Source organism: Trichechus manatus, unplaced genomic scaffold (assembly GCF_000243295.1).
Source record: "Trichechus manatus latirostris isolate Lorelei unplaced genomic scaffold, TriManLat1.0 scaffold00137, whole genome shotgun sequence".
NCBI classification, from domain to species: domain Eukaryota; kingdom Metazoa; phylum Chordata; class Mammalia; order Sirenia; family Trichechidae; genus Trichechus; species Trichechus manatus.
In genome coordinates, this window is record NW_004444073.1 from 5,020,643 (window position 1) to 5,046,487 (window position 25,845).

At 37.0% G+C, this 25,845-nt stretch overlaps 1 protein-coding gene across 5 annotated transcripts in view; it reads right to left on the reverse strand.

Annotated features, from left to right (window-relative positions):
• BBS9 (Bardet-Biedl syndrome 9) overlaps nucleotides 1-25,845 on the reverse strand; it is a 518,471-nt gene that overhangs the window by 210,092 nt on the left and 282,534 nt on the right. The window lies entirely within an intron of this gene.

Genomic DNA, 25,845 nt, shown 5'->3' on the forward strand with positions numbered 1-25,845 from the left:
CAGTCTGCTTCCATAAAGATTTACAGCCTTGGAAACCCTGTGGGGCAGATCTACACTGTCACACTGGGTCGCTATGAGTCAGAACTGACTGGCAATGAGTTTTGGTTTTGGTTTAGATTTAAGTAAGGGTTCAATAGCCAGCCCCTGTCCCTAGATATTCATGTCAGCTATTCCATGTTTGTTACCATCTGTGGCTGTTTGGTCTCTCCAACTGGGCTAGGTGGTCTTCTAAGACAGGACCATGAAGACTCACATTCTATTGGTGAATCCTTGTAAGGTACTCTGCAAACAATGATGCTGATGTACTTACTAGAGAAGATACTGACAGGGAATGATTTTTTAAAATCTCCCTTATACTTTCTAAGCTTCTGGTAGCACTATCAATTCATAAAATTAGCAATAATCTGATAATTTAGATTATGAGCCTTAAAAATGCTCATACTCTTTAGCATTGTAATTATTACTATGGAAATCTATCTTAAGAAAAAAGTATTTTATTTAGAAAAAAAGTATTCAAAATAAAAAATAAACTCTAAGTCTTCATGATGAGTAAATTATTCTTCATGGTCCCAGTGGACTCTCTACCTAGACAAAGTTGAAAGTTAATATGACTGAGATTAGAAGTGAGCTTATATGGTTTCTCAGGCACTAAGAGTTGTAGGGATGCCTGTTTCTCCACACTTCAACTACTGAAACAACATTTTATCTGGACCAGCATTTGATCAGAGGCTAAAAGAACTGGCATTTAACCCATCACCTAACTGTGGAGAGCCCAGAAAAACTAATTCATAGTAAAAACTAAGCTGACTCTTTTTCTAAGTCCTGGGTACCCAACTGTTACCTAACATCCCCATTAAACTATATCAAACATAATAATCATCAGCTTTCAAAATTTTACAGAAAATTATTTTTATTTTAAGAATAAAAGTCAAACTCAAGGAAGAATACTATCACACTAGAAACCAAAATTTGGAAAGACGAAGTACTTTATAATGTCCTTTCTAGCGCTATGATTTAGGCTCATGAAAAATGAGTTTAAAAAAGAACAGTACACCTAATTGGAATGTAGAAAATCATTTACCGCAAATGATATATAGCATAAACCCTTCAAATCCTCGCAACTTAACAGCAGAAAGATGATGGAGCTATTTTTGTTCCAAGATGATAATTGCTTTTTAAACACCAAGGGATTATAAAAATTCCACAACGACATAACAGAGAGTCCCTGAGCAACTCCATAGTTAATGCACAATCATAGCAAAGGAGGATTAGAAGCATTGCCCACTGTACCTGCAATGACTGCTCAACTCCAGGAGTAGCAATGATAAACGCAGGTCTGAATATGCAAGTTGTAAAGTGTGTATCTCATCGGCAAAGTAATATGCTGGTCCCAAAGGAAATTATTGGCAGAGACAGAAGACATACCTTTGGAAGCTCCCTGAAGAAATGCCAACTGTGCCCTCAGGGCAGGACCACAGTTCAATACACATGTACTGAGCACCTCTATGCTCAGATACTGGGTTCAGATACTGGGGAACGGCAGTAAACAACATTATGTCTGGCAGTTAATCTTACCTTGGAGTCAGACTAAATAGCACTGAAAATCCACTTCACCTAAAGTGTACAGTAAACCAAAGAACCAAACCTGTTGCCATCAAGTCAATTCCAACTCATAGCAACCTTACAGGACAGAGCAGAACTGCCTCATTGGGTTTCCACAGCTGTAATCTTTACAGAAGCAGATTGCCACATCTTTCTTCCGCAGAGTGGCTGGTGGGTTCGAACTGCCAACTTCTCGGTTAGCAGCCGAGCACTTAAAATGTATAGTACTTGAAATGTATAGTACTTATCTGCTAAATAAGTTTGGAGTCCTGGAAGAAAAAATGGCATGGAAGCATGGCTGTGAATTGTTTCTAAGATGAATCTTACTACAAAAAAATACATTAGAAAATCTATTGTTGAACTATACAGCACCTATTGGTCACCATTATTATTAATTAGAGGAATTTTCACATCTGAGGTACTTTTTAATACAAAAATTACATATGATGCATCTGCTCATATTTTATAAGCACCATTTTATCCTTGCAAATATTAAGTGATCATCCTCAATGGCAAAAGGGTTGAGTAAGAAGTAATATTCATCCATCTTTGTAATTATCACCAGCTATATATGAAAGTCTTGCTCCTTGAGGCTATAAACCATATCCTAAACACCTTTATATAACCCTCCCTATCACAAAGAAGGAGCCCTGGTGGCACAATGGTTAAGTGATATGGCTGCTAACCAAAAGGTCAGCAGTTCAAATCCACCAAGGCGCTCCTTGGAAACCCTATGGGGCAGTTCTGTTCTGTCCTGTAGGGTCCCTATGAGTCGGAATTGACTCAACAGCAATGGGTTTGGTTTTTTTGGGTTTGGGTGGCCTCATGGTTAACAGCTCAGGCTGCTAACCAAAAGGTCAGCAGTTCAAATCCACCAGCCACTTCTTGGAAACCCTATGGGGCAGTTCTACTCTGTCCTCTAGGGTCACTATGGGTCAGAATCGACTCTATGACAACAGGTTTGCTTTGGTTTTAGTATCACAAAGAAACAGATACATAGTAGCTGCTTAATAAGTATTTGGTAGAGCAAATTCCTTAAACTAAATATTTTATTTGGTGAATTTCAATGACCAAAAAACTTATTCTTTCTACGAGATTTTTGTTTCCCCCCATTCCCAAATATTTTGACACATCATATTAAACATTTGTAAATTGAATAACATGTTCAAAACTCACGAATGACTAAAAATACATTTCCTAGGCTGAATCTAAAGGAGTTAAAATAAGTACTCATAGATTTATATGAAAAGCAACAAGAAATACACCATTTTGTGTTGTTTCTTGAATCTGATCAAAATCTAAGTCTAAATTTAAATACATATAAAAAAAGAATAAACGTGGTTTATTTCAAGACAGTTTTAAAACTAGTTCCACTAAATGCGAAGATTTCATCTGTCATTGGTGAGCCTAACAATAAGATCTGTGGACAAGCAGCAGTATTGAAACCTTGTCAAGAAATATTTCAAATATTAAAAAACTATGTCAACCCTTGTTCTGCTCATGACTAAACTTGATACAATCAAGAAAAATTAGTTTCGGATGTGGGATATTTCAGGGATTTGAAGTCGTTTGCTAAATAGGAAGCTAAATCCAATTACTTTTCTGAAGATTTGGCATCTCTAACTGAAAACCAATATTCCAATTAACATTAGACAAATATTCAAGTTTATCCACATGTTCCAGGCATCCTTTCTGGCTAACAAATAGGCTGCATTTCTGTATTTAATTATTCCCGTATGCATATATAGGGTCTACATTATACAAGAGGTATATAAAGCAGAGGGAAGGAAGAAAAATTTTTAATTCTGTGGTCCACTTCTGCACGTGTACAATCTAAATTTAACCTCCTGTATAATTCTATCTTCTTTACTAAATTAAAAATGTGCCAACACAAACCTTTTTTTTTTTTTTAATTTGGGTGTTTCAAACTGCCTAATGGTACAAATGTGAAAGGCACTCCCTAAATCACTTCACTCTACCCCAAAATTACAAACACAACAACAGCTTCATCATCAAATATTGCCCTGAAGCTTAAGTGCAATTCAGATATTCTGAGCCAGATTATTTACCTACATTGCTCCCTAATTTCAGGGGAAACATTCTGAGCAAGAGTGGCTTCAAGCAGAAACGATCAAGTTCATTACCAATCAGTAGAAGCTCCTCACAAATGGAAGGAGAAATTTCCAAGGGTGGAAAACGTGGTTAGCACAGCTATGTGCCTGTGGCTTGAGGTGGTTGTAGTTTATTTCATCTTGCATCACCTACATCAGATGTCAAATTTTATATTAATGCTACATTTAACACAGCATATTATTATTTTTTCTGATGAGGACTTTTATTCAGAACCAGCAAAGACTATCCTTGTGGCAGTAGTATATAGTATTATGTAGTGTGTAACTTTGTAAATTGCTTTCAGTTTACTTTCTAAGAGTAAACACCTTCGTAACAAACTAAAATAATATGATTATGCACATAAAAGTGTGTGAAGGTATTACATATTCAGTAAAATATCAGCTACTTGGATCTGAATTTTCTAGTAATGTCATCCTTCCAAAACAATAATAAAATTATGGAGAAGGGAGAGAAAGATGCGAGGACACACCTGAGCTCTCCAAATGGATTCAGGAATAAAGCCCATGCGCATACGTCACCGACAAGAGCCTTAGGCCCCTTCTCAGCATCCACTGTTCTTAATTTGTATGTCAAACAAACTTGATAATGTGTTTTTGAAACCTACTAAACCCGACCCCCCTGACAAAAACCAAACCAGTTGCCATCAAGTTGATTCCAACTCATGGCAAACCTATGTGTTGCAGAGTAGAACTGTGCTCCACAGGGCTTACAAGGCTGTGACTTTTCAGAAGCAGATCGCCAGGCCTTTCTTCCCAGGCGCCTCTGGGTGGGTTTGAACCGCCAACCTTTTGGTAAGCAGCTGAGCACGTAACTGCCTGCACCACCCAAGGACTCTGTAAACCTACTAGAGCCAGTAAATTAGGAACCAGCAAGGCTATTACAAATAAAGAAAATAAAGGAACAGAAAATACCCAAAAATCCAACAGAAAGCAAGAAGTCATATATTTTTTAAAAGTAGACAAAAGAATTTTAAATAGCATATTTGTCTGGACCATTCAGCAGAGGGACAAACAATACTTAACGGGCTGTAAGTGTTGGAGGACCACCAGGCTCAGTCCTCAGACCAGTTTCCTGCTCTATCCATATCTAATCCCCAGTGCTCCTCAAACCATGAGTCATGACCCATCAGTGGTTTGCAAAATCAATTAAATGAGTTGCGAATTTTTTTTTTTTTAATGGAATGGGAGAGGAAGGGATGGATGGAAAGGGTAGAAAATATCAGTGTGTCACACACATAAGGGCATGTATCATTTTGTGAAACTTCAGCTCTGTATTACATGCACACTAGAACATACATTTCTTACTGTAGTGAATGGTCATAAGTTTTAAAAACTGCCAGGTAATCTCCTATAGCCTCATGGCTTTCATACTATCCTACCCAATTGACCTCCAATTCATATTTTCAGCCTGGACTTCCAACCTGAACTTGAGACTGACCTCTCCCACTGCCTAATCTACACCTCCTTCTCAAAATCACTATATCCAAAATCAAACTTCTGCTCCTACCACTCCCCCTTGCAGGTCCTTTTCAGCAAATGGCAGTTCCATCCTTCAAGATGCTCAAGAAGTCATCCTGACTCCTGATTCACAAGCCACATTCAAACAATTCGCAACTCCTATGGGCTCTACTTCTGAAACACATCCAGAATCTGACCACTTCTCACTCTCTTCATGGTTACCATACACCAGCCTCCTACCTGTATCCTCAGCCCCTGTGGACTATTCTCAACATAGCAGCCAGAGTGATTCTTTGTAAACAAATGTCAGGTCATGTCACTTCTCTGCTCAAAATTCTCCAATGGCTTCCCATCTCTCCCAGAGCTTGGCTAAGAGGCCCTTCATGAGCTTCCCTCACCCCTTCCCCCATCTCTTTGACTTCATCTCCTTCCACAGGCCCCTTCACTCACTCCAGTCCAGCCACACTGGCCTCCTTGCTGTTACTAGAATGTGAAGAACATGCTTCCACTTCAGGGCCTCTGCATTTGCTGCTCCCTCTGCCTGGAAGATTCTGCACCTAAACCACATGGCTAGTCCCCTCACTTGTCTTCAAACCTCTAATGAACTATCACATCAGTGAGGCCTTCCTTGAGAGCCCTATATAAAATATATACCAAACCCACCCACCCCACCCAGCATGCCCTATAGCCTTACCCTGCTTTATTTTTTATACAGCACTGATCACCACCTGACATATTATATATTTACTCATTTATTTGTTTGTTCTTTGTCTCCCCCAATTAGAACAGAAGTTCCATGCGGGCAGGGCCTTTATCTGTTTTGCTCACTGCTAAGTTTAAGCACCTAGAACAGAGTCTGGTGCATATGAAGCACTCAGTAAAGATTTGTTGACTATGCCCAGGCCTTGAGTACATCAAAACAATATACTATTCATTTGATGGTCCTGATTCAACAAGGGAAAGTTAAATTATTTTTTTATATTTATTTATTAAAAAGCCAAAGTACTGCATACCTCTTCCTGTGTGTTAGAAGGGTTTCATCTGAAATGTTCAATACTTTTTAAATGTGGGAGTAAAGAAAAAAGAGTAGACTCTTAATGTATGAGAAAACAATTTTAGCTATCAAGATCAATTTATTCCTTGAGACAGATTATGAAGTAAAGGCAGAGCTGGGGACCAGATAGTGATAACATTTATTCAGTACTTCTGATTAAGAAGGCACCATTCTTGGGATGTTTACATACATTGCCTCAAGTAATGCTCACAACATACTTATAGGTAGCTATGATTGTCCATATTCCATAGATGAGAAAAGTGAAGAATAAAGAGGCTAAAAAACATGTCCAGGGTTACTCAGCCAGGACCAGCAAAGACACGATTCAAACTGCCTCTTTATCTCCAAAATCTGGACACTAGAATCGGTGAAAGAAAAGGAGATGAAAAACATGAAGGAAGGGTTATACAAAAGCTCCTTAGACCTAGAGTATTAAACTGAATAATATGGAAGATAGTCAAATTAATTAAGACACTTAAGCAATAGATAAAGTCTTCAAGTGTAAGTGAATAGTGAACAGTTTTAAAACAAATGTGAAGACTTTGGTTATCCCCCAAAATCACAAAATAAATTCTATAAGTATTAACCATAAATTCTGCCAAAAGCTTTAGTTCTATTAAATATGAATATTTTCTTTTATGCCCTTCATTCAGTAAACATTTAGTCAACATCTACAGCATACAAGGCATATTATATAGGACTCCAAGAATATAAAGCTACATCAAGCTCAGTCTCTGACCACAAAAAGCTCATGAACTATAAAGTAACAGAATAAAGGAATATACAAAGGAATCAAACACAGAGGCTGAGAACTACAAGATATATGATCAGGGCCATGAGTAAATCATAAATTAAATTCTACAGGAATTCAGAGAAATAGAGGCCTTTTCCAGTTGGGGTAGAGAAAGTAGGATGTGAGGAGTGGGAACAGGAAAAGTTCATAAAGAAAAGATGGGCCTTAAGAGACGGATGGGTTTCCACTGGTAAAGGCGAACACGAGTTGAAAAGAAGATAGAATGAGGTAATCCGTAAAGGGAAAGCCCAGACTGAGCAACCTACCTACCTACCCATTGCCATCGAGTTGATTCCAACTCATAGCAACCCTACCAGACACAGCAGAACTGCCCCATAGGGTTTCTAAGGAGCGACTGGTGGATTTGAACTGCCAATCTTTTGGTTAGCAGCCGATCTCTTAACTATTGCACCACCAGGCTAAAAAGGAGAGAAAACAGCAGGGAAATGAGAAGCTGTGTGGGTGTGATTCACTGCAGGAGAAGAGTGGAGGACGAACTTTTAAAGAGCATATAATAAACCTGTTTTCATTTGCAGTGGCCACCAAAAGCTCTAGCAATTTCCTGTAACAACGTAAGTCATTATTTAATAATTATTCCACTAAGTATAAAATTATCCTTTAAGAAGATATACAAATGGAAAATAAGTACATGAAAAGATGCTCAACCTCATTAGTCATTAGGAAAATAAAAATTAAAAACTACATAAGATACCACTTCACACCCACTAGAATGGCTATATTAAAAAAGAGAGACAATAGGAAAAGTTAGTGAGGGAAGAAACAGGAACCCTCATATATTGCTGGTGAGAATGTAAAATAATGCAGCCACTTTGGAAAACAGTTTGCCAGTTTTTTTAAATTTGCCATAAGAACAAGCAATTCCACTCAAGAGAAATGAAAACATATGTCCACACAAAACTTGTATATGAATGCTCCTAGCAGCATTATTCATAATCGTCTAAAAGTGGAAACAACTCAAATGTCCATCAACTGATAAATGGATAAATAAAATGTGGTGTATCCATATAACGTATTATTATTCAGCCATAAAAGGAACGAAGTACTAATACATGCTATGACATGTATGAACCTCAAAAACTTTATGCTAAGTAAAAGAAGCCATGTATAAGAGACCACATATTGCCTGATTCCACGTATATGAAAAGATAAATCTACAGAGACATAATGGAGTCCCTGGGTGGCACAAATGGTTAAGAGTTCAGCTACTAATCAAAAGGTTGGCAGTACAAATCTACCCAAAGGCACCTTGGAAGAAAGGCCTAGCAATTATTTCTGAAAGATCACAGTCATTGAAAATCCTATAAAGTGTAGTTCTACTCTGAAACACATGGGGTTGCCATGAGTCAGAATCCACTCTACTGCAATTGGTTTAGAGTTTTTTTTGTTTATAGAGACAGAAAGAGTAGTGGTTTCCTGGGGTTGGGTGGGGGAAGACCAAAAATTAATAGTTAATAGACATGAGGAATCATACTGGGATGATGGAAATGTTCTAAAATGTTGTAAATGTACTAAAGCTGATTTATGGTGATGGTTGCACAACTTGGTAAATTTATTTTAAAAAGTCACTGAATTTTACACTTGCAATGTGTGAATTATATAGTGTAAAAAATAAGCTACAAAATAAAATTATATTAAAAATATCCTCTCAATTTCTGTATTGACCATATTATCATTCATAACTTTCATATATTCTAGTTGAGATAAATATATTCACTGAATATGAAAGGAAGTAGAACTAATCTGATTAATTTTTATCACCCCCTCTATACTATAACCAAAGGTATTGTACATAAGTAAGCATGAAAATGTGTTGTCGTTGTTATGTGTCGTCAAGTCCATTCAGACTACAGGACAGAGTAGAACTGCCCCCATAGGGTTTCCAAGGCTATAATATTTATGGAAGCAGGCTGCCACATCTTAATCTCACAGAGCAGCTGTTAGGTTCAAACCACCAACCTTTTAGTTAGCAGTCAAGTGCTTAACCACTGTGCAACCAGGGCTCCTTCATCAAAATGTACCATAAGAGAATACATGAATCATTTAGAAATTATCTAGACTGTGGGAGCATGTCAAGTGAGAAGATCGGCAGGTCAGATAGAACATCAACATTTAAAAGCAGGAGAAGGAAGAGTGGCCCTATGAGGAGAACAAAGAACTGGTAGTAGAAATGGCTACATTTTTAAGGCACCCAGGGAAGAGTTTCAAAAAGTAGGAGTGAACAACAGTGTCAAACATGATAGAAAGGTAGTGTAATATGACCAAAATATATTCATGGATTTGGCAATCAAAAGGTCAAGTGGAGTGGTGGAGGCAAAGTCACATCAAGAGTCGGGGGACAAATGAAGTGGGAGGTAAGAAAGCAGAAAATCTAAAAGTAGACAGTTCGTATGAGTTCACTGTGTGAAAAGAAAACAGAAAGGATGGTTCACATTAGAGAAATAAGAGTCCAGTAGGCAGGTCTATGTTGGGATGAACTTCAGCACGTTTATAAACTGCAGCGAAGGAGCAGAGAGAGGGAGAAATGGAAAACATAAGAGCCAGAGCAACTGACTAATAAATCAGTACTCCAGAAGCTAGTGGAGGGTGAAAGGGATCAAGGGAAGAGGAGTCTGATCTTAAAGAGGAGGAAGGAATCTTATCCGTTGAGACAGGAAGGAAGGCAGGAGAGTTGAGAATGGATATAGACAAAAGTTTAGAGGGGCTGGTGAATTATTGAGGGAGATCAAACTTGAGGGTTTCAATCTTCCAAACAAAATAGGATATAAAGCTAGTCTCCTGGGAATGAGAAGGAAGCGGGTGACTGGCTAGGAGAAATGGGAGACCAAGGCAAAGTTGGAATTTTGGGCAAATAATTTCTAATGGCAGTAGGAACAGTGTTCTGATGAGGTTGGGCTTTCCAAAGAAAAGGAAGGTATAGAGCAAGGGACTCATGAGTAGGAAAGAAAACATTTGAGATGATCAGTACTGGATTCCTGTCCTAAAGAGAGCAAAGAACATAGAAATAAACTGAAGAATAGTCCTCACAAAGGGAGAAGTAGTCTGCTGTCACTAATGCCGAACTAAAACTGAACCCACTTCGCCAACCTGCCTTTATTATCATCTAATGAAGCCTCCTTCCGTACACCTTTCTCTGAAAGTCTATTTGGCAAACAGTCATGGAGTACTCCTCCAAACAATTCACTATGTTGTGCGCTGATGGGCAAGCAAAGAAACAGTCCCAGCCACCAGAGAGTATATAGCTCACCAGGAGAAAAGAGGTAAGAGCCAAGTAACTGTAATGTCAGGCAAAATAATATAAATAAATGTCATGAGAGGTTCAATCATAGTGCTCCTGATGTTTAAGGCAGGAGAGATCACAGATAATTTGGAGGGGCAGGATGAAATCAGTAAACGCTTCAAGGAGAACATGAACTTAGTGGGAAGTTTCCACAGAGGAATATGGGGAAAGAAAGGCGGAGTACAGGTAGAGAGAACAGCATAGGCAAAGGCATGGTGGAAGAAAAGCATAAGGTAAATTTGGTCAGAAGAGAGATAGTCTAATAAAAACACGAAAAGAGGTTCAACATCATTAGTCATTAGGGAAATGCAAATTAAAAACCACAATGACATACCACTCCACAGCTATTAGAATAGCTATAATAAAAGACAGATAATATAAAAATGTAGAAAAAATTCTAACTCAAAAAAAAAAAAAAAAAAAAAAAAACCAGACTTATTGGTCTGATAGAGACTGGAGAAACCCTGAGAGTATGGCCCCCAGATACCCTTTTAGCTCAGTAATGAACTCTCTCCTGAGGTTCACCCTTCAGCCAAGATTAGACAGGCCCATAAAACAAAACAAGACTAAATGGGCACATGAGCCCAGGGGCAAGGACTAGAAGGCAGGAAGGGACAGGAAAGCTGGTAATGGGGAACCCAAGGTTGAGAAGGGGAGAGTGTTGCCATGTCATGGAGTTGGCAACCAGTGTCACAAAACAATACGTGTACCAATTGTTAAATGAGAAGCTAGTTTGTTCTGTAAACCTTCATCTAAAGTACAGTTAAAAAATAATAATAATAACAAAGGTTAGTAAGGATATAGAAAAACCAGAACCCTTATGCATTGCTGGTGGGAATAAAAAATGGTACAGCTACTGAGGAAAACAGTTGGGCAGTTCCTCCAAAAGCTAAACATAAATTTACCATATGACCTTGCAATTCCACTCTTAATAATCTACCAAGAGAAATAAAAACATGTGTTCCCACAAAGACGTGTACATGAATGTTCATAGCCGCATTATTCATAAAGGCCAAAACCTGGAAGCAATCTAAATGTCCATCAACTGATGAATGAATAAACAGAGTGTGGTATATGCATGCAATGGAATACTATTCAGCAACAAAAAGTAATGAACTACTGATACATGCTACCACACAGATGAACTTCAAAAACACTATGTTAGGTGAAAGAAGCCAGATATAAAACACTACATATTGTTTGATTCCATTTATACAAAATGTCCAGAAAAGGCCACTTTATAGAGATAGAAAGCTGATCAGCAGTTTCCTAGCACTAGGGGTGGGAGTGGGGATTAACTGCAAATGGGCACAAGGGAGCTTTTTGGGGTAATGAAAATGTTCTAAAATTAGATTGTGGTAATGGTTGAACAACTCTATAAAATTACTAAGAATCATTAAACTATACATTTACAGTGGGTGAATCTTGTAGTATGCAAATTATACATCAGTAAAGCTTTTTCTTTTAATAAAGAAGATAATATAGCTTGACTGACATGTAGGTTCAGCAGAGATAGAAGAACAGGAGGTAAAATTAGCAGTTGGGTGCCACTTTTTAGACATCTATGAATGCCAGAATGAGAAGTCTCAATTTAATCTGATAGACAGTAGTGATCCCCTGAAGATCTTGAAATGAGATAGGGAAAAAAAAAAAAAAAACAGTGAATTACAATTCAGATTACTCCTATAATATGTCAGACAAGTAGTTAGAAAGTAAACGTCATAATGGCGGGACCTGTGGGCTTCCTTGGGTCCGTGGCCTAGACTTTACCAGGACCAACCCTCTTACACACCTCCACCTTGAATCACAAAGGGAGAAGGAAAAACAGATGGCCCCATGAAAAGAATATGCCCACTGAACCTACCATTCTAACTGAAGGATAACATGCTATACGATTGGTAAACTCAAATGGGGGATCAACCAAACAAGAATATTAAGTCCTGGTGAGAAGCCAGTCCCAGATTCCCGCAGAGTGTGGGGAGGGCAGGGAGTGGGGAGTGGTGGTAAGTATCCTGTTATAAAAGATTTGGAAATCACATAAAAAGGAAACTTAAAAACAGCAACAATACAGGTGGCCCATCAGGGAGCACAGTGAAGTCGGATAGCTGCTGATTTTACTATACATTTTATTACTTTTACTAATGATTCTCATATAAAGTCCACGTTCAAAGTTCATTTCTTTTAATTACATTAAATCCCTTTTACCTACTACTACTTTGTTCCTGTTCATACAGTTGGGTCTCATAAAAATACATTTTTAAAGAAACGTCAGCCTTGGTTACATTTTGTACTTTCAAGGAACACTCAGAGCATTAATATACTCAGAAAAACATATACTAGGACTGATGTAACTCTCAGCTGCTCACAGATGCTCTTATAATGACAGTACATCTTTTTCTTTTGTTGAGAAAGATTACAAAATAACCCCTCTAGAAAACTGGCTTTGTTTTCCTTTATTTAAAGAGAGAGAGAAAAAGGAGGGCAGCGAGGATAGTGGAGGGTGGGGGTTGTATGGGTTGTAGTAACTGTTGATTCACAATTGAAACCATTCAGAACTCCATTTACAGAAAACTATACAAAAGGAATAATTGTGCTAGATGGGATTAAACAGGAAGATAGATAACATAAACGAAAGAAAACCTCATACAATTACAGATAATTAGAGGCCACTTATGTATTTTTCTCTCATCACTGACACAAAAAGATAAGATTTTCATTTCCTTATAATGGCTCCATTAATAGTTTTATTGTAATATTACAAACATCTTTCTTCTGAGTATATCTCAAAGGACTAATTTTTTGAAAAGATCAAACAACAAATAGAATGAAATTCTAGCAGGAGAGAGTACCGCCTGATTACTTCTGGCTTAGAATGTTTTATTTCAGACAGATGATCAAATTTCTGATCTGATGAATTTGCCAAGATAAAATCCTAATACTAAACTTACAATCTAGGCAGTTGTTCAAGCTAACACTACCAAGCAGAAAACCCAAATGCTGACTGAAGAACATGCAGATAAAGAAGTATGCATTCAATTTACAAACCAAAAAAATGCACAGCCCCAGGGAAGTAAAGCATACCAGAAGGAAATGAAGAGTAGAATGTGTTTTATCAGTAATAGGTCTATTCTTCCCTGATACATGTATAACTCCCATTAGTGTCAATTAGCATTACATACCTAAATCCAAGGAAGCATAAGGCCAATGTCATAATACTTTGCACTTACCTATCTCATCTGCAAACTAATTCAGGCTGATAGGGTACTAGAACTTAGATCACTATCATTACAGTCTACCCAACACATGTTGACTGATGAGCAACCACACCCTAGTCTAGAGGCTGGCACCGGATGACCCTGAAGGCCCTACCTGTTTCTGAAATTCTGAACTAATAAAAATGTAAGATTCCAAGTCTCTTGCCCAAACTATTATTCAGATTAATAAACATTTATCAAGAATTTTACTACAAGACAAGCCCCATGCTGGATGCTGCTGGCACTTGTTCTAAAGAGCCCAAAGTTGAAGGTGAAGAAGCTAAGAATCAGAGAGGTGAAGTGACTTGCCTATAATCAAAGAGCCAGAAAGAACGGGGACTAGGACCTAAGTCTCTTAACACAAAATTTGATTATTTTTTTTTTAAAACAATACCTGAAAGTACAGTTTATAGGAGCAAAGGTTCCTAGTGGCCCCCTGGCCACCTAAAAATGCTTTCCAACTGCCTGCTATTCACATCCCAGATTGTGATATGCATTCGGTCAGTGATAATCTTTTCATGAAAAAGAATTTAAAAGGACTAAAGAAAAGACACATTGTAAGAAACAATACAAAATTATGATTTGAAAATTATCCGTGTCTAAAACTGCACCATCCAGTAAGACAGCTACTAGCTATATGTGGCCATTGAGTACTTAAAATGTGCTGTGAGTGTAAAACAGACACCAGATTTTGAAGACATAAAACAAAAAAAGTAAGATATCCCATTAATATTTTTTATATTGACTGCATGTTGAAATTATAATATTTTGGATATATGCACTAAATAAAATATATTATTAAAATTAATTTTACCTATTTCTTTTTACTTTTTAATGTGGACACTAGAAAATTAAAAATTACATATGTGGCTCACATTTGTGGCTTGCAATATATTTCTGTCATACAGTGCTGGGCAAGACCCTATAGACACCCGTACATATTAAATCTGTTAGTAACATACTTGTAACCAACACACTTTGTGGATTACGGCTGACTCCGATCTAGAAAATTTACATAATTTGGAAAGAGCTCTGTATCCTTCTCTAGTCTGGCTGAGAGACTAGTGAGTTTATGGTCAGATAGAGAGAACACTCACCTTTATTCATATATTCACTCAGGCATACCATTCAGTTATCTAATTGCTCTCTTTTCTGTAAATAGAAGTAAACTAACTCATATATGGAATGATAATTCAAAGCTCTAAACATTCTGAGAGCAAAGAAATGAGTTTATGGGATATATATAAAAGAATCACATCAGTTTGGATCAGAAATGCCCAATGAAGACCAGGAGGCCACATCCTACATTTAAAAAAGTTATTATTTTTATGCTCATCATATTATTATCATAATAACATTAAAGAAAACTGCTTAAGAATTTAAGTTATCTAAAACAAATGTACACCATCTTGAATTTTTTGTATTCCTTTCTCAAATATTTGAACACTCATCTATTACAGATACATCTATTTCATTATCTGTAATTTAAGATGTACTACGTCATAAGCTGCTTGTTTAAAAATTATCATATGAAAAGTTTTGTACTATTCCATTTTTAAAAATAATGGTCACTTATAATTAAACCCAAAACCAAAATTCACTGTCGAGTCAATTCCAACTCATAGCGACCCCATAGGACAGAATAGTACTTAATATTATAAATGAACACGTTCATGAATGTGTTTTTTTCATTGAGAACTATTTTCTTAGATAAATATCCAAGAGTAGAATTATGGTACAAGAGCATACAAACCTTTTTTGTCATACTCCATTTTTTTATCGCCACTTCACTCTTTTTTCTTAACTTGCCACTTTCATTAATCCCTAAACATATGGCTGCAAATTTCTGTGCCCTCTCTTTCTCACCTGTTTATCTACCTCCTTCAGAAAGAGAACTTTGTTTTAGCTCTTAAATGTTATAAGGAGAACAAACCCACCAATCTCACTACATCCCTGATAGTTCCTTCTCAATCTGTCAGCATATTGTTTTTATTTGCAATGGCAACGAGCAGAGTGGGCCTCTGAACAGTTTCATCAGACCATATTCCTTTGTGATATCAGCCAAAATCATGCTCATTTAAAAAGCCATGGACCAAAAAGCTCTCAGACTTCTGCGTGACTTAAAATGATTTTTCATATGTCAATACCATACAAATAAACAGAGTGGAAGGAAGTCTTAAGTACAGAAAAAGTAACAAATAGCAAACTCCAAACCACAGGATCTCTGTTTAAAATTATGCCTAATACAGCCTCCGTTTTGTAGAAGAGAAAAATCAGCCAGTGCCTTTCTCAACCATTAATGACTATCAGTCATTACATCACACATATGTCATCTGACACAATTAAACTTTTAGATCAGTAAACATTTCCTCTCTGCTACAACAGAGAGTTAGTGTTCAAATGGCGGGGGGAAAAATCCCAGCACACATGAAAGCATCAAAACACAGGCCAACCCGTTAAGAGTAAGTCTAATTGCCCCTCTCTCAATTTACTCAACCAATCAGTCTTGCTTCAACTAACAAATGTATGTGAAAATTCCATAACATGAAATAGAACATATTTTCCAAAGCTTTTCTGCCAAATGCAATAAGCATTAGCATTTGGCGACAAAGAAACTGAACTTCAGTATAAGTTAACGAATGAATGAAGCAGCACCTTCCTTTGAAACTCAAGTTTTGAATGTAAGATCAGACTAACTGTCCAGATTTTGTTACCTTTCTGATACGTGTACACACAATGACTATTACATGATCATGAATATATACATGTACACATCATGAATATGTACACATAGTTTGTGTGCATCTCCTTTTCCTATAACCTGACCACAGTTTTGCCAAAGAAAACCTAGGATGTCTATGCCCCACCTGGAAATGATTAAACTAAAAATACCCCATGGTATTGTAAAGCATGGGTTTTGGAATAGATTGCTTAATATTTATGCAACACTGAGCAAGTTTCTTAACCTTGCTCAAAGCCTCAGGTTCTTGATCCATAAAATAGGAACAATAATGCCACCCTCACATGATGATTATGAAGATTAAATGAAATTTATCTTAGACTCAACAGATGCTCAATAAACATGTATTTTTCCCTTTTCTTCCCTTACTTCCTTTCTTATGTCCTCCAAAAAACATTCGGGTGGTTGAAAAAAGAGTATATTACAAGTTTGCAAGTGAGAAAATTTGTATTTCTAACTGCTGAAAAAAAGCTCCAAGTCTCTGATGGAATTATAAAGGAATTCTCACCATGGTTATTTTCTTTCAACATTATGTCTCTAAAGCTAGAGTAAAGGCTAAAGTTGGTTCAAAAAGTAAGATTTTTTTTTCAAAATTCAAGAAGGCAAACTAGTAATTGAAATTCTGGTGGGCAACCGGAAAATTACCCTCCTTTTAGTGGAAGCCAATTCCTTCCCCTGTACAGAATTATAGGATGCTTTGCCCAGAGTCACAGTCCTAGTCTCTCTCCTTGCTTTAGCCAAACATAGGCTGACCTCAGTAAGGAGTGCTTGGTAGATATCCCCAGTGAAGGGTGACGTTGCAGTAGATATTATGTAGGAAAGGCATGCTAGGAAGAATAAAATGTTAATGTGGGGCTTTGGGGGTTCCTACCCAATCAAAGATACAGGATATAGGAAATGACTTAAAGTTGTAAATAGGAGAAAAGTGGTTGTATGAACCAGTAGTGCATCAAAACTCATAAGGATTGCTGATGCTGATGCGAATTAAAGCCAGTGACCCACCCTGCAGGAAGTCTAAAAGGAGGCTGCAAACCAGACATGATCTAAGGAGAGCTGGGTGCAGGATAATGTTCCCAAATACGGTAACCTTTTGTGGATGGTTGCTTCGTTGCCAGTTAACTAAAATGCCTTCCCCAGAAAGAAACCCTTGAACTGTCCGGAAGAACTCTCACTGGTGCCCATTGTATCCGCTTTTTCTGATCTTTTGGGAAAAGTCCATGTGGTGTTGGGGTGGTGGGAATAAAGCTCTTGTTTATTTGAATCCTGGGTCTCCCAGTTGTCTTCCTGTACTCATCAGAAATTAGTTGGTATATAATGTTGATCTCTGACATATCAGTTATCAATTCTTTATTGGTGAAATACATATTAAAAAAACCCATTGCCATCAAGTTGATTCCAACTCATAGCGACCCTATAGGACAGAGAAGAAATGCCTCATAGAGTTTCCAAGGAGCACCTGGTGGATTTGAACTGCTGACCTTTTAGTTAGCAGTTGTAGCACTTAACCACTACAGCACCAGGGTTTCCAAAATACACATAGATTTGAAAAAGAAAAAGAAGGGGGGCGGGAGGGAGGGAGGGAGAGAGAGAGAGAGAAAAAGAGAAAGAAAGAAAGAAAGTAGTTGGTATCCTAGCAGGACCAAGATCAACTACATAATTTGTGGGACCCAGTGCAAAATAAAAATGTGGGGACTGTTGTTGGCACAGCGCTTGGCTGCTAACCAAAAAGTCAGTAGTTCAAACCCACCAGCTGCGCCGCAGGAGAAAGACGTGGCAGTCTGCTTACATAAATATTTACAGCCTTGGAAACAATACAGGGCAGTTCTATTGTGTCCTATAGGGTCACTAGGAATAGGAATCGACTCAACAGCAGTGGGTTTGTTTGTTTGTTTATGTATGTATGTATGTATGTATTGACTGATTGCTTAAACATTAGTAAGAATTTCAAGACAGCTACTGTGGAGCATTAAATTAAGCATGAGGCTCTGGGTGACTGCACAGGTCACATGTCCACGAAGCCAGTACTGGACAGGGTTAAGGTAGGGACCTACAAGGAGACTGGATGACAGATTCCATCTCTAAAACAAATGACCATAATTAAGCGTGTGGGCGAGTACTTAGACAGTCTCACTAGTCTGAACACACCACAGATGCTATTTGCTTGTAAACAACTCTTTACAAACATAATTAATTGTAAGAGAAATTATTTTCAGTGTCCACAGACCACAACTGATTGTGACAGTGAGTGAAACAAGGTTTTAATAACAATAAAAATTTAGATTTGAAAGTCAAAAGTAGAGGAGAAAAGACTTAGAAAGTTCAAGGGTTAAGGAAGTTTAAAAAAAAAAGTTTTAAAAATATTTTCATTTTAAGAATATTGTTAATTTGGTATATGTTAAAAAGAAGTAGCATAGATTATAAAAATACCTACAATTCTCTACTTCTCCAGTAAAGACGCAAAGTCCATTTCCCTACCCCTACAATCTGGGTTGGCCAAAGTCAATGGGACATTAGGAATATGACACAAATGGAGACTTGTAAAGGGTTTACGCAGTGGGACCCATAACTACCATGTGAACAAGCCCAGGATAGCCTGCTGGACCATAAGGGAAATGTGGCCCAATCATCCTCAGCTAATTGTGAGCCGACTGCCAGAAATGTGAGTTCATCTTAGGTCATCCAGTCCCCAGTGGAGCCACCAGTTGACCACAAACACATGAGTGAGCCCAGCCGAGATCAGCCAAGTATGGCTCAGATCAGCAACTGCCCAACTAATCCAGAGATTCAGAACAGTAATAAATGGATGTTGTGTTAAGTCACCAAGCTTTGGGATGGTTTGCTATACAGTAAAAGTGTTAAATGATACATGTAGCATTTTAGCTCAATAAGGAAAGAATGGATTATGCAATAAACAGAGGCTGGGATAAATAGCTCACCATTTTTGGCAGGACATTAGATTTTCACTAAACTGTATAATAAATTCCAGGTGGATTAAAATATATATATATAAAGAATTATAGCATAAAAATGTTAAAATAAATTACAGGTTAATTTTCATGTATACTTGGCATGGGTAAGGCTCTTCTAGGCAGAGAAATCTAAAGGAAAAAGATTGATAGATTTTACTATGTAAATATTAACAAAACTTTTTATGTCAGAAAACTACTATAAATAAAAGTAAAACGTAAATGACAAATTGGTAAAACCTTTTTTTCTATATGATGAGAGATTACATTCCTAATATACACAAAGCATTTTTATACATAAAAAAGTATGATAAAAATTACGATTCCTAATATACACAAAATAATAAGAAAAAGATGAAGAACTTGGTAGAATATTGAACAAAGGACATACATTTGTAAATCACAAAAGAAGAAAAAGAAATAGATAATTAACATGTGAAGAATGCTCAACCTCACTGGCAAGCAAAGAAAGGAAAAATGAAACAGCAATAAAATTATCTTTTCAGTTAAAAATTATAAAAATCAAAACAAGTAATAATACTTAGAAAAACAGACATTTTCACATACTGCTGGTAGAACTACAATTTGATACAACATTTCTGGAAGGATATATATGTGTGTGTATATATGTGTATGTATATATGTGTATATATATGTATATGTGCATGCATATATATATAATCTCAGAAGTCATGTGTATATAAAATAATTTTTGGTTGAGCAATTTTTGAAAATGAAACAGCCAGGGATTCTGGGAAAATGACCACTTGAGCTTATGGTCCTGATGTCCCTTCCGTTTTGGTATCTTCTCTGGAACTAAACACCATCCAAAGCAGGTAGGCTAAAGCAGTTTGAGGGATGCACCTGAGGATACAGGATCTTGCTGGTTCTTAGCTGAGCTCTAGATTTGTGAGATAACCGGGTAACAGTTTCTGAGAGATGATATAGTATTGTAACTTCTTTTGACCGATCAATTAATAGAACCACTTTTGAGGTGGCATCATTTATTGGTCAAATAAAGATGATGAAGAATATTCTCAAGAATTGTAGTTAACATTTGTTCAGAGTTTATTTAGTGCCACCATTCTGAGTGGTTTATGTGTTTATGCCATCTGACCCTCACAACAATCCCATGCAGGAGACCACTGTTATTATTCTACAGCGGGGGGACACTGAGGCTTGGAGAGGGTTTTGTTTTCTGTTAGTCTGCTTAAGTAGTTTGCCCAAGGCCACACAGCTAACAAGTGGCAAAGCCAGGACTCAACCCAGGCAATCCGATTCTAGAGTAATCATTACACTATAATACGTCAGATGTGCCACTTCAAACCCTAGAGCATTTATTAGCATTAATTTAAAGGAATCAATGTTGGATCTCCTACTACAACCTTAGAAGCAGTAGCTTTTTCTAAGAGGCTCTTGTTGGGTCAGAATCAAAGGCACCTAAACCCCAGGTCATTCGGGGATCAGAGACCTACTTTACTGGTTTGCTGTGTAAGCTAGTGGTACCAGAGTTACTGCTTAACACCAAGGGCAAAGATCCCATACTGCTCTCGCTGGCCTTTAGTTACCTCTGTGCATGGTAAACTGATCTTTTGATGCCTAAGTAATAACAGCTACCATTATTGACTGAAGAGCTAGTAAGCCAAACTTTGACCCCAGAACCTGCAAGCATACCATGAGCTAGCTCTATTACACAAATGAGTATACCATACAAACTATCTCACATTACAGCCAACTAATCAGTGCTTAATCATTCCTAAACAAACGGCCTTGGGCTTCACTTTTCAGTCTGCCACAAGGACATTACTGAAATTCATGGCAGCTCCTGGACATCTAGCACCCATGAGACCCTCAAACTCCCTCCAGTCCTACATTTCTATACCCTGTCCTAACTGCTCAAAGGGCAGGTTTTAAGAAAGAAATTTTGCCTTCCAAGAAGAGCTCAAAAATTCTGTAAGTAGGAAAAGAAGAGAATCAAATTTTTTCATGCTTAGGGACATGTGTTAATACTGAAAAGGCCCAATTAATTCTCATGCCACTAAGACTCTGATGAATCCAGCCGCAACAACCACCTATTGCATACAGGTATTTCAAGAAATGACTGTTCTGTATTTAACTTCAGCATGTACATGTACACTCAAACGAAAGAACAGAAAAGATTTCTCAGTCATGAATTTTTCAGCTATAAAACATCCTGGCTGTGACAGTTTGCCTGAGTCCTCCAACTATGTTATTTAGGAAGAGGGAAGAGAGTTTCCATTTTGTAGTAGCTTTGAGCATTTTAGAATAAATCATCCAATGATTCCTGAGCCTGGATTGAAAGAATTCTCTGCTGCTTTGTTGTCTGTAGTGTTGTCCTTATCAGAGACACACAGTTCCAAGAAATTATCGTAGCTAGTGGAAACAGAGTGTTCATTCATAGAACAAATATTTATTAAGCACCTACTCTTTGCCAAGAAATATATTAAGTGCTGAGAATATAGTGGTGAGTAAGCCCGAAAAAAAAAAAAAAGTCCTTGCCTTTATAGCATTTTACACTCTAGTTTTAGGAGGACGTTGGATTCTGCTTCTATTCTCACATAAGCCGATTATCATTGCTTCCTTAAATGGTGAGAATATAGAATCTTCCAGGTGCATGGTGACAAGTGGGAAAGAATGAAAATCTTTCACTGCACAGCTCAGCATGCTTATCTTACTGCTCCTGGTAGAACTAAAGTGGCACTAAGCTCCACAGAAGGACTGAGAGAAAAATAAAAAAAAGTTCCCCACACATGAGAAAACAAGATAGGTAGCAGAACTAATTTTAAATTGGGACATTTGGAAAATTCTTCAAAATTCTAGCAACAGTCACGCAATGGAATAAGTCACGCATGGAGAGTAAGATCAGGCTCTAGCATGGCTTATTATTTCATAGACTTGACTCATCTGCCAAGTATCATGCTCCCTACCCATGTATAGTATAATGACATAAGGCAAACTTACACTAAACAAAAGGTATGTGATAAGGAGATACATGATATGCCTGTTTGGTCACAGTAAGTTGTCTAAAAAGGATTTTTCTCAGTGTCAGACTCAACATTACAACTATTTTACTAAGATTTGTCCATTAATAAACTGCGGTTTGTCCATACTACAGAATGTCCGTAGTATAGAATACTATGCAACCATTGCAAATAGAGAAGTAGATCTATACATTAACATGGAAAGAGTTCCAATATATACTGTTAGGAGAAAAAGAAAGATAAACTAATATAAATAGTATGAAACTTTTTTTTGTTTTTAACTTCCCAAGACAATATCTCATTTCTAAATTAAAAAAAAAAAAGGTCTGGAAAGACTTACAAAAACAGATAACAGTGATTGTACTTCTCAGAAGATGATAAGGGACCAAGATGGGGATTTAGCATTATGTAAAATGTTGTAATTTTCTATAAGGAAATCATATTCATGTATTAACCACTTCATTAAAAATTAACTAAAAAGAATTAAAATTGTCTTTATTATGCTAGAGAAACTATCTGAACAATCAACATCTTTCTCACTATAATAGCATGAATATATACAACTGAATGGTGAATTACATTAAAGCTAAGTCAAATTCCTTATTGCATTTATATTTTTCTTTCCAAAGTTTGTTTATTATTTTTAATCTAAAAAAATGAGGATCTAAAAATATATATTCAAGTAAAAACATATGGTTTTGATCATCTTGTCTGTAACATTACAAATCATGGTAAATTCCAACCCTTTGGACTTTATCCTAAAGATGTGCTTGCAAAAAAGTAATGTACATACAAGGATAGTCATTATAGAATTATTTGGTCTATTGTTATTACAGTAAAATATTATTTACAATCAAAATGCCTATCAATAGGGGAACTGGTTAACTAAAGAGGAATACTTTGCAGGACTACTAGATACCAATATGTAATACTGATACAAAAAAAAAAAAAATAGCACTTTAATTGTATATAATACAAAGGAAGTCTTGCTATATAGAAAATTTGGAAAGCATTAAATCAAGCATTAAATGCCCTTCTGCCATTGTGTCTACAAAAAAATACAGAATCATTAAAGATAAGGTATAGTATCTCTTTAGCCCCAACAACTTTGCACATAGGTATAGCAGTAGGCCTAAGAATGAAATAGACAAGTGATCAAAGAAATATGAGGAATAGCACGGGGCGGGGGGAACAGACCAAAACAAAAAGTATACTGAAGAGGGAAAGGGGTGTGGAACAGAAAGGGCAACAGTGTCTACCGATCTAGGAATCATAGAATCACTGGCCTAGGAATCATATAATCACTCCAGAACATAAGAAATTGGCAGTCTATATTTGTAGAACAATAAATATTTCCACATATATTACATAATACAATCTTCATAACAATATTAAAAACCAAACCCATTGCCGTCAAGTCGATTCCAGCTCATAGCAACCCTATAGGACAGAGCAGAACTGCCCCATAGGGTTTCCAAGGGTCGGCTGGTGGATTCAAACTGCTGACTTTCTGGTTAGCAGCTAAGCTCTTAACTACTTCACCACCAGAGCTCCTCATAACAATATAGTGAGAATTAATTCCATTTTATGGAAAGAAACTGAAGTTCTGAGAAGGTAAGGGAATTACCAAAAGCCACACAGCTAATAAGTGACAAAGTTGAGATCTTTGAACTTCAAGCCCAAAGTTCTTTCCAGTGTGCCACTGCTGCTATAGACTGTCCCTCAAGTTGTCAATAAGTTTCAAATAACCATGAAAATACCAAGACAAATATATAATCAATATAAACATAGTAAACTACTTTTTTTTCCTCTGGAAAAACTAACTATGAAAAAGAAAAAAGGTCTAATTTATCCTTTCAAAATCAACAGAATGGAGTGGGGGAGGGCAGTACAAAGGAGGGCATGGTAAATAAAGGGCAACACGAGGAAGCCTTGTGGTGTTGGCGTATCCTGATGGTGGTGGTGGTGGTGTACACAAACCTACACATGTGATAAAACTGTATAGAACTTAGTACATACACAAACACAAGTACAAGTAAAACTGGAAACCTGAATAAAACCGAAAAAACCAAACCCATTGCCGTGGAGTCAATTGCGACTCATAGCGACCTATAGGACAGAGCAGAACTGCCCCATGGGGTTTCCAAGTTGCTGCTGGTGGATTCAAACTGCCGACGTTTTGGTTAGCAGCCAAGCTCTTAACCACAGCACCACCAGAAAATCTGAATAAGATCTATGAATTGTACCACTGTCAATCTCCTGGTTGTGATATCGTACTATAGTTTTGCAAAATATCACCCTTTTGGAGAAAGTGGGTAAAGGATTCACAGGATCTCTCTGTATTATTAGTTTCAACTGCATATGAATATGAATTATCTCAATAACTAATTCATTTTAAAAAATAAACAGAATATTCACACCACCAACACTAATTTTGAAATAGGATAGTGATATTATGTACACATACGGGAACATACAGTCATTCAAAGCAGATTTCATTATAGTGAGACATAATCCATGAAATTAAAAAATTTTTAATTATAGTTTCAAGCCAGAGATAATAATTTTGAATAGCTTAGGAGATAATGTCTTAAAAGTGACAGCCAGATCATTCTAGTCATGCAAATCATAAGACCTAAGGGGAAGGAAAGTCAGGAAGGGGAAGAAAAAAATTTTTGTACTAAGACAAAGGGCTGCTTAAGAATTTCATCTCAAAAGATCAACTAATCTAATACTAGAAGTATAAACCAGCAATTCGATAAGATAATCAGAGAATTATGATGATAATTATGGGATGCACCAAGAATTGTCTAATAATGGCCCACATAAATCACAGCCTCTTCTAATCCATTACCAGAAGAACTAGATGGTGCCCGGCTACCACTACCGGGACCACAGTAGAAGACCCCAGTTAGAATGGGTAAAAAATGTGGAACAAAATTCAAATTCAAGGAAAAAAAAAAAAAGACCAGACTTATTGGTCTGAAAGAGACTACTGGCCTGAGACAACCTTCTACCTTGAAACTGAAGACACTCACAGAGGCCACCTTTCAGCCAAATAATAGACAGGACTGTAGAATAAACAATAACACCCGTGAGGTATGTGCTTCCTGACACAATCAGCTGTACGAGACCCAAAGGACAATATTTGCCCAAAACCAAAGATGAGAAGGCAGGGAGGGACAGATAAACCTGATAAATGGAAACAGGGAACCCAGGGAGTAAGTAAATGGGGAGAGTGCTGACACATTGCAGGGATTACAACCAATGTCATGGAACAATTTGTGTATGAATTGATTGGAAAACTAATTTGCTATGTAAACTTTCACCTAAAGCACAATAAAATGTTCCAAAAAACTGGCTAATAATAATTTATTTTCATCACAATAGCTACTACTTTCAATCTAATCGCTACTATTTATCAAGCACTTTCTATGTGCCTAGCGTACATGATCAGAAATCCTCACAACAACCCTGAAAGGTAAAATGCAGAAAATGATGGATCTCATGTAATTTACCCAAGGCTACACAGTTGGAAAGTAGCAG